The following is a 10,272-nucleotide window of genomic DNA, read 5'->3' on the forward strand; positions in this document are numbered from 1 at the left end:
CTCCCAGGTCCCAGCCAGGCTAACAACACCCTCCCAGGTCTAACAACACCCTCCCAGGTCTAACAACACCCTCCCTGGTCCCAGCCAGGCTAACAACACCCTTCCAGGGCTAACAACACCCTCCCAGGTCTAACAACACCCTCCCAGGTCCCAGCCAGGTCTAACAACACCCTCCCAGGTCTAACAACACCCTCCCAGGTCTAACAACACCCTCCCAGGTCCCAGCCAGGCTAACAACACCCTCCCAGGTCTAACAACACCCTCCCAGGTCCCAGCCAGGCTAACAACACCCTCCCAGGTCTAACAACACCCTCCCAGGTCTAACAACACCCTCCCTGGTCCTAGCCAGGCTAACAACACCCTCCCTGGTCCCAGCCAGGCTAACAACACCCTCCCTGGTCCTAGCCAGGCTAACAACACCCTTCCTGGTCCCAGCCAGGCTAACAACACCCTCCCTGGTCCTAGCCAGGCTAACAACACCCTCCCTGGTCCCAGCCAGGCTAACAACACCCTCCCTGGTCCCAGCCAGGCTAACAACACCCTCCCTGGTCCCAGCCAGGCTAACAACACCCTCCCTGGTCCTAGCCAGGCTAACAACAGCCACCATGACAATCTAGACCAAGAAATTATTTGCCACCTTACTGGCGATCACTGCCAGGTCTTCACGGGTCCAAAAGGCTCTACCCAAGTCGAAAAAGACCCACATCTTTCGTACCCGGGCTGTAAAAGATCCATCTATTTGGGGAAAATGTAAACAAAACAAAAACAAAACGGATCAAACAGATCTGGACCGAGACGGAACCATGCGCTGGCCAGGTATGGTACTGTATGTCCGAGCAAGGCCGAACACGGCCCCTGAAAAAAAGTCCAGTGATCATATCAGGCATACACAACCGCACAAACAGTATGATATAAATCAAGTAATGGGGCTACATTTGATCAAAGCAAAAACGAATCAAATGTGTAATGTTTTTGTTTTAAATTAGCCACCTTTTTTGGTTCAAAATAAAATATGGTCATTAGGGATGCTCGATATTGGCTTTTTTACCGATACCGATATTCCGATATTGTCCAACTCTTAATTTCCGATACCGATATCAACCAATACCGATATATGCAGGGTTTCCCCCCCCAAAAAACTGAATAATTTCAGGTAACTAATAATGTCACTGGATATATATATAACAAATATTGTTATTGTTTTTTTTTTTTTTTTTAAACCGATACCGATATTTTCCGATATCACATTTTACTGCCGATATCGGCCGATAATATCGGTCGGCCGATAATATCGGACATCCCTAATGGTCATCATTTAATATTCTGGATGGACATACAGTCTACTACTCTACTGCTGGGGGGGGCATACAGTATGCCGCACCCCCCCCCCCCCCCCACCCCCAACAGCTGGGCCAGAAAGCTGCCCCCCTTTCCCCCCTCATGGGCAGCCCTGTGTCCACGTGTAGTTAGTTACTGCTAACCCAAATAAAATAAAAAATTTAAATACTTTACCATGCCTCCTTACATTTAAAACCAAGGTGCCAGGGTGGTGTGCCAGCAAGCAACTCATGCTATTGGCTAGACTATCTCATCTTTATAAAACTATTGCCCACACTGATAAAAAACAACAACACGTAAGAGTCCTAGGATTTGGCAAGAATCGGTGCAATGCCATTTGGGGTGAATACTAGGAATATCAAATCTGACCTTGAGAGAAAATACTTATAATAGTATTTTGGTGTCTGTAATTAACACATAATAAAACATGTACAAATTCACATGTGAAAACCTACTCAACCACATTTTCAGATATAAAATAGATAAGAAATAATCAACTATTGGTGTATCAACAAACATGGTATCTGAATCACTATCCCATACATCACAGAGAACCACGTTTTGGAGGGAATCAATTGTCATTTAGTCAAATAATTTAACCAAACACAGATCAACCCTCCTTAGCTTAAAATTACTTTACAGAATCGGTATAGACAGCATACAATTTGAAAGGTATATAAACAAAAACACCTAGGCCTAGTTTGGCCTAAATCACACCAGGGTTCATAAAACAATCACAGAACGTTTTTTTCTTTTACAGTGCATTGAATAATACAATACATTTATGTCTAAAAACAACTAGGATTACGTTTCAAGGAGGCCGAATGTATACTACTGTAAAACTACAACATAGGCATGTCAAGTTTCAAGTTTCACGTTTAGTTTTATTTGTCACATATAAGGTACATGTACATTACAGGGCTTGAACAATGCTTGGTTCTGTATGAGCCCCCTGAGATTGAGAACAATTTAAAATGCAAACATTAGGTAGGGATGTAGTGCACATATTTTAGTAATAAATAGATCAAATATGGTGTGGTGTTAAAAAGTGTTATAAAATTTCAATTGGCGGCCTGAAGAAACCTTGGCCAAAAGCAAAAAAAATCAATGCGATATGGAAATTCTGAGAAATGATATAGGCAATGCCCCATGGAAAGCATTATGGACTCCCATTAGTATGCAGATGCTTGAATGATGGTTTATTAATAATAATAAATAAAAAATAGGGAAACAATGTCCAGGCACGCACTCCAGGTTTTTCCAAATTTATTGGCAGCCTGTAATCATGACGTTTCGGTGTGAACACACCGAAACGTCATGATTACAGGCTGCCAATAAATTTGGAAAAACCTGGAGTGCGTGCCTGGACATTGTTTCCCTATTTTTTATGTATGATATCAGAGGTTACAGCACCCAGTGTCAAGTCTAGTGAGGTGAGCGCGTTCTACTACTTTTATCACTTATTAATAATAATAACCACAAGAACACCCCTCACAGCAGCATGGTAAGCCCAGTACATAGTTGTCCCGTTAACAGATTGCCTGAGATGGCATTTTTATTTCCTCCAATCATATACTTGACAAATTACTTGACAAATGACATATAGACCAAGATGACCACAAGAAAAAGAAAATACAATAAAACGTAATATAACACAAGCTGTACCTGTACGCAATGTATGTAAACAAAGAAACAAGAGGAATTCGTATATAGGATATAGTGTGTTTTGTCTCAAGTGCCACGCTTTCTCCAAAAATCCTGCAAAACTGAAGATGTCCTCCACAAAAAATAAAAAACTCAACATACAACTCTCAGACTGCCGAAACAAATCCGGATTTACAATTTGAATGTTCTCAAATAAAGCCCTCCTCAGAGCGGTGTACAAAGGGCAATAGAGAAACAAAATGAGGCTCCACCACTCCCAGATCACAGAGAACATTCTCATTACGGAGGTATTGGCCTCTGGTCACCTCAGTGTGACATTAACCCCTGGTATCCCACGGTCTGAAACATGACCTATGGTACGTGTATGTGTGGGGCTGCCTACACTAACTGCCAGTGCCAGGTCATTGTCGGGGGTTTCTCGTGCAGCTTGTGTTAAATTCTGTATTTGTTATTGTTATTGTTATTATTATTATTATTATTATTATTATTATTATTATTATTATTATTATTATTATTATTATTATTATTATTATTATTATTATTATTATTATTATTATATTATTATAATTGGGAGTATTGGGCTCTGCATGTGAATGACAGGAGAAATTAACAATGCACTGATAACATAGGTGATGATATGGGAGCGCTCTCACACACACACACACACACACACACACACACACACACACACAGACACACACACACACACACACACACACTCACACACACACACACACACACACACACACACACACACACACACACACCAGTGGCGGCTCGCCACTGGTGGCGCTAGGGCGCCGACCCACCTGTTAAATGAGAGAAGAAGAAAAAAAAACTTTTTTGTTTTTTGTTTTATAGCCCTATAAATAATATAAACATGTTTAAAATGAATAATATTTACTCATTTTAAGTATGTTTGTATTTCCAATGCACAATATAACGTTATTATCTAAATAAAAAAAAACAGCGTTTTCATGGGCAGGAAGTGACGTTTTTTTTTATTTTTTCGTATTTCTCGCCCGGGCAAGAAGCGATAGCGCTCTGCGTGCGCGTCACAGTTTGATCGCTGTCTCCGTCACAGCCAATCAGTGCATACGGCGTTGTGCGTTGAAATATGACTATTATGTTGGAATCCGAGCGCGATTTGAAGCGGTCTAGCCAGCAGCGTGTGAACTTCCGTGAAGAATTTCCATAGCCGCATTTCGCGGAGACGCTCTCTGATTGGCCGACGCGATGCCAGTTTTTTTCCATTGCCGCATTTCTCGGGTTGGTTAGAATGCAACTCAGTCGACTCGTCAACAACAACAGCAACTGTTACTACACTGAGCTTAGGCACTCTTTCAAAGTTGGTTAAGGTTAGAGTTTGTCTTAGAGCATGGCGATAGAACGCCAGGTAGTTTGCAGGCTGTTCGAGGCGGAAATGGAGTCTGGACAAAGACACAGCTCTTGGCTAACTAACAACAAGCTATATATGGATGCAGTGTGGAGGGACATGTATGGACAATGGATGGACATCAACACAGGCTGGATGGACAATGCCATGGAGTGGATATACTTTATCAACAAGCCAACAACAAGGTAGATTAGCGATCTTAACTCTAGTTTAATACATGATACGTTGTCTACTGATGCCGCAGGCATAACGTTGTACTGCTAGCTGTTAGCTCCGTTAGCTTAGCTGGCCACTTAGTGCATGGCACGGAGTAACGTTAACGTTTAAACGTTATGTCGAGGTCATACAATACTACAGTCGACATAAGGTTAACGTTACCCCGTTTCCATGAAGTGTTTAAATAGCAGCAATCTTGTTGAAAATGTAACTACTAAAATGCTCTCTGATGCTGCTGATGCATAATGAATGAATGGTGAGTTGTTTAAAATGACAACATACATGTGTTAATTATTTGATTTGATTGATCCGAGAGACAGAGAGATCGTCTATGTTTGAATGAATGAATGAGAACTTTATTAACAGATTGCAGAATGGGTACAATACAGTACGGCTCAATACACACAATTGTTAAGGGGATGCAGACCAGAGAAAGACGTTTGTCTTGTTTACATCAGGGTCCCAGATTTTCGATTCATATCGATAGTTTAATAGCTAGCCTTGGCTCGTTTAACAATATGCAAAATATGTGTACAGCCCTGTACTCATACTGAAGTTATTCTTGGTATATAATAGGTCTGATTGTGTAACAAATCGATTCCACGTCGCGCTGTGTGTGAGAGAGAGAAGGAGAGAGGGAGAGATCTGCCTGTGTTTGTAGACGGGCGAGTTTTGTTTCTAACTTTTCTATTTATATATTGTGTTTCAAGTTGTGAATTAGAGTCTAGACTATACTTTATTTGACTGGTTGTGTGTTGTTGTAGTAACAGCTGAGCGACTCGTTCATAAGAGCCGATTCATTGCCGTGAGCGTGAGTCGAATCGCTCACGTCTTGCCATGAGTGTTGCGTGGTACTGTACTGTACTGTACAAAATATTTGGTATAGCGCCCCTAGTGGCGAATACCCACCGGCCGCCACTGACACACACACACACACACACACACACACACACACACACACACACACACACACACACACACACACACACACACACACACACAGACACAGACACACACACACACACACACACACACACACACACACACACACACACACACACACACACACACCACGTCCAGCCAAGAAGAACGTCCGGCCGGCGGTGAGATGACCAAATGGTCATCATGATGTTTCGGAGCACAATGGTGAATATTCCATATCTGGTACAGTGGGCTACAGCGGACGGCAACAGCCTACAGCAGTACTGTTACTGTACAATGTGGATGATGCGGTTTATATTATGGCTGATCCTTCTTTATACACATTGTTATCCCAAGCCCCGGCTGGTGGACGCTCCGGAGGATAGTCCTGTCCTGTCGGCCCTGCTGCCGAGGACCACAACACCGTCCAGCAGCCCCATACAGATAAAACGTGTATATTATATAATGGTATCTTACATTGAAACAGGAATATGATCTGCCTCAAAACCAATAAAATAAGCATCGTATGTCAAATGAGGGTTGAACAAGCTTTGCCTGGAAAGACAATCTACAAGAATCAACGCGGTTGCGTAAATATGCGCTGATGAAAATGAAAAGATATGATTAATAAGGACATCTCACCTCTGCAGGGTTCTGTTCGGCTTCTATTGCAGCAGCGCGCACCTGCAGGAAACACCGACGAGCTGTGAGTGACAGGCCGCGGCGTGGGGGCGGGCTCTCACAGTGTCGGCGACGTGGTTGATTGACAGTGCGATCCACGAATCCGGGACCACTCCCGAAAGAAACGTCTTGAAATATTCAAGGCGGGGGCGGGGCGCCATTCAATATTGATCAGCCCTGCCTCGAGCTTATCGATAATTTATAAGAATATAGTAGAGTAAGGAAATCATCAATAGGCAGCATACATGTACTTGCTCATTATTGGGAGTCATTTTAAATAGGCCCAATATGTCGTCTGTTTGATTATGGCATTTAGTGGTTATGAATGAATTAATGAATGAATGAAAACTTTATTAACAGATTGCAGAATGGGTACAATACAGTACAGCTCAATACACACAATTGTTAAGGGGATGCAGACCTGAGAAAGACTTTCGTCTTGTTTACATCAGGGTCCCCCTAATCAGGGTTAGACATGGTGAGTTAGTTTTAAGGTAGTAAGCTAGGCTCCTCATGTAGCATTTAGCTAAACTGTAATTATATTTAAATCTTGCGGGTAACATGGAAGGCAGAGAATAGACCACCGCAACACTTCAGATCGATAAACCTAGATCTCTGGACAATCCTCAGACTCCAGACTGAAGACTCTGGCAGGAGCACTCATTCAAGGGTACTACGACTATGACTCCAGACTGAAGACTCTAGCAGGAGTACTCATTCAAGGGTACTACGACTATGCTTGCACCAAATGAGTGCCATAAGTATTTGAATTGCACCTCATGGTACCAAAGCACCTCAAAGGCACTAAAAACAAGATAACAAACATCTCAAAACAAACTGGTCAGGCTACTGCTTGACCTGACTCCTAGAACCCACCTCACCCCTGCACCCACAACTTCTGTATGAAAAGTGCTATAATGCAAATAAAGTTATTATTATATTATTTCTCCCCCCACCCTCTCCCATGATTTGATTGATTGATTGATTGATTGATTGATTTTATTGTGGATTAGAGACATCATCCAAGGGATAAAAACATGATAAAATGCAAGCACTTATTTCCATCATGGTCCCTGGTATTAAAAAACAGGACATACATCAACATAAAACAACATCATAAAAAACATCAACATAAAACAACATCATAACACATTAAGATACAATATGCATATACAGTTGAAGATAAAAGAATAATAAATAAATATGCTACCCTCTCTTTCCTGTGCCGATAGCCATGACCGTACGTGCTGTTTGAAGCCAGTTGACCCGGGGGCCTGTTTGATGCTGCTGGGCAGGCTGGTCCACAGAACTGCAGCTGAGACCCGGGGGCCTGTTTGATGCTGCTGGGCAGGCTGGTCCACAGAACTGCAGCTGAGACCCGGGGGCCTGTTTGATGCTGCTGGGCAGGCTGGTCCACAGAACTGCAGCTGAGACCCGGGGGCCTGTTTGATGCTGCTGGGCAGGCTGGTCCACAGAACTGCTGCTGAGACCCGGGGGCCTGTTTGATGCTGCTGGGCAGGCTGGTCCACAGAACTGCTGCTGAGCCCGGGGGCCTGTTTGATGCTGCTGGGCAGGCTGGTCCACAGAACTGCTGCTGAGACCCGGGGGCCTGTTTGATGCTGCTGGGCAGGCTGGTCCACAGAACTGCTGCTGAGACCCGGGGGCCTGTTTGATGCTGCTGGGCAGGCTGGTCCACAGAACTGCAGCTGAGACCCGGGGGCCTGTTTGATGCTGCTGGGCAGGCTGGTCCACAGAACTGCTGCTGAGACCCGGGGGCCTGTTTGATGCTGCTGGGCAGGCTGGTCCACAGAACTGCTGCTGAGACCCGGGGGCCTGTTTGATGCTGCTGGGCAGGCTGGTCCACAGAACTGCTGCTGAGACCCGGGGGCCTGTTTGATGCTGCTGGGCAAGCTGGTCCACAGAACTGCTGCTGAGACCCGGGGGCCTGTTTGATGCTGCTGGGCAGGCTGGTCCACAGAACTGCTGCTGAGACCCGGGGGCCTGTTTGATGCTGCTGGGCAGGCTGGTCCACAGAACTGCTGCTGAGACCCGGGGGCCTGTTTGATGCTGCTGGGCAGGCTGGTCCACAGAACTGCTGCTGAGACCCGGGGGCCTGTTTGATGCTGCTGGGCAGGCTGGTCCACAGAACTGCTGCTGAGCCCGGGGGCCTGTTTGATGCTGCTGGGCAGGCTGGTCCACAGAACTGCTGCTGAGCCCGGGGGTCTGTTTGATGCTGCTGGGCAGGCTGGTCCACAGAACTGCTGCTGAGCCCGGGGGCCTGTTTGATGCTGCTGGGCAGGCTGGTCCACAGAACTGCTGCTGAGACCCGGGGGCCTGTTTGATGCTGCTGGGCAGGCTGGTCCACAGAACTGCTGCTGAGCCCGGGGGCCTGTTTGATGCTGCTGAGCAGGCTGGTCCACAGAACTGCTGCTGAGACCCGGGGGCCTGTTTGATGCTGCTGGGCAGGCTGGTCCACAGAACTGCTGCTGAGACCCGGGGGCCTGTTTGATGCTGCTGGGCAGGCTGGTCCACAGAACTGCAGCTGAGACCCGGGGGCCTGTTTGATGCTGCTGGGCAGGCTGGTCCACAGAACTGCTGCTGAGACCCGGGGGCCTGTTTGATGCTGCTGGGCAGGCTGGTCCACAGAACTGCTGCTGAGACCCGGGGGCCTGTTTGATGCTGCTGGGCAGGCTGGTCCACAGAACTGCTGCTGAGACCCGGGGGCCTGTTTGATGCTGCTGGGCAGGCTGGTCCACAGAACTGCTGCTGAGACCCGGGGGCCTGTTTGATGCTGCTGGGCAGGCTGGTCCACAGAACTGCTGCTGAGACCCGGGGGCCTGTTTGATGCTGCTGGGCAGGCTGGTCCACAGAACTGCTGCTGAGACCCGGGGGCCTGTTTGATGCTGCTGGGCAGGCTGGTCCACAGAACTGCTGCTGAGACCCGGGGGCCTGTTTGATGCTGCTGGGCAGGCTGGTCCACAGAACTGCTGCTGAGACCCGGGGGCCTGTTTGATGCTGCTGGGCAGGCTGGTCCACAGAACTGCTGCTGAGCCCGGGGGCCTGTTTGATGCTGCTGGGCAGGCTGGTCCACAGAACTGCTGCTGAGCCCGGGGGCCTGTTTGATGCTGCTGGGCAGGCTGGTCCACAGAACTGCTGCTGAGACCCGGGGGCCTGTTTGATGCTGCTGGGCAGGCTGGTCCACAGAACTGCTGCTGAGCCCGGGGGCCTGTTTGATGCTGCTGGGCAGGCTGGTCCACAGAACTGCTGCTGAGTAAAGAGGAAGGTCTGCTGGCCGGAGGAAATTAGTTTAAATCTAAATGGAACTATGTTTTCATGGCTATTATGGTTGTTCCTTACATATTGAAAGTAATCTTGAAGGTAGCTTGGCACCTCCCCTTTATAAACTCTATATACTAGCATATAGCTTTATCATTGAGTCTTGTTTCCACCCTGAGCTGCATCCCTAAGGAACCTAGCGGGCATGTTGTCTCCTCCTGTAGCTTTATAGGGTTGAGCTCCAGAAGTGTTTTAAGCACCGTCTCCTCTGTCACTTTTTTAAAGGAAAAGGCATTTGTCTGTACCCCCTTTTTTGCATAGTGATCCTGGATATGGGCTATTCCATATCGGTCTGTCTGAATGGGCAATTCAGCGACTAGGTTTTTGGCCACTGTTGTAAAATAGCCATTCAGGCTGTTTGCTACTTACATTTTTTCAGATGTTGTTTCCCCATCGATCTTCAGGCTTATTTTGCTTGGGTTGTTTTTGTTCTCCATAATCTTGTCATTAAAAAAGGTTTTTTAGCATCATCAATTAATTGTCTCACTTTATTTCTCAATTTCTTAAATTCAAACCATTTCAGGATACCGGAAGTGTTGCGGTGGTCTATCTAAACTATTTTGATCCGAGTGACTGTGACCATAGACATAGATATATATATCTATGACTGTGACTAAAGATTTTTTTAATACTCATGATGGACGACGCACCTCCACTCCAGGCCAGTAGGCGGCAGTCAAGTGCCCCCCCCCCCCTCAGACCCTCCTCTCGTCTGACAC

Source organism: Notolepis coatsorum (genome assembly GCF_963971535.1).
Source record: "Notolepis coatsorum genome assembly, chromosome: 7".
NCBI classification, from domain to species: Eukaryota; Metazoa; Chordata; class Actinopteri; order Aulopiformes; family Paralepididae; genus Notolepis; species Notolepis coatsorum.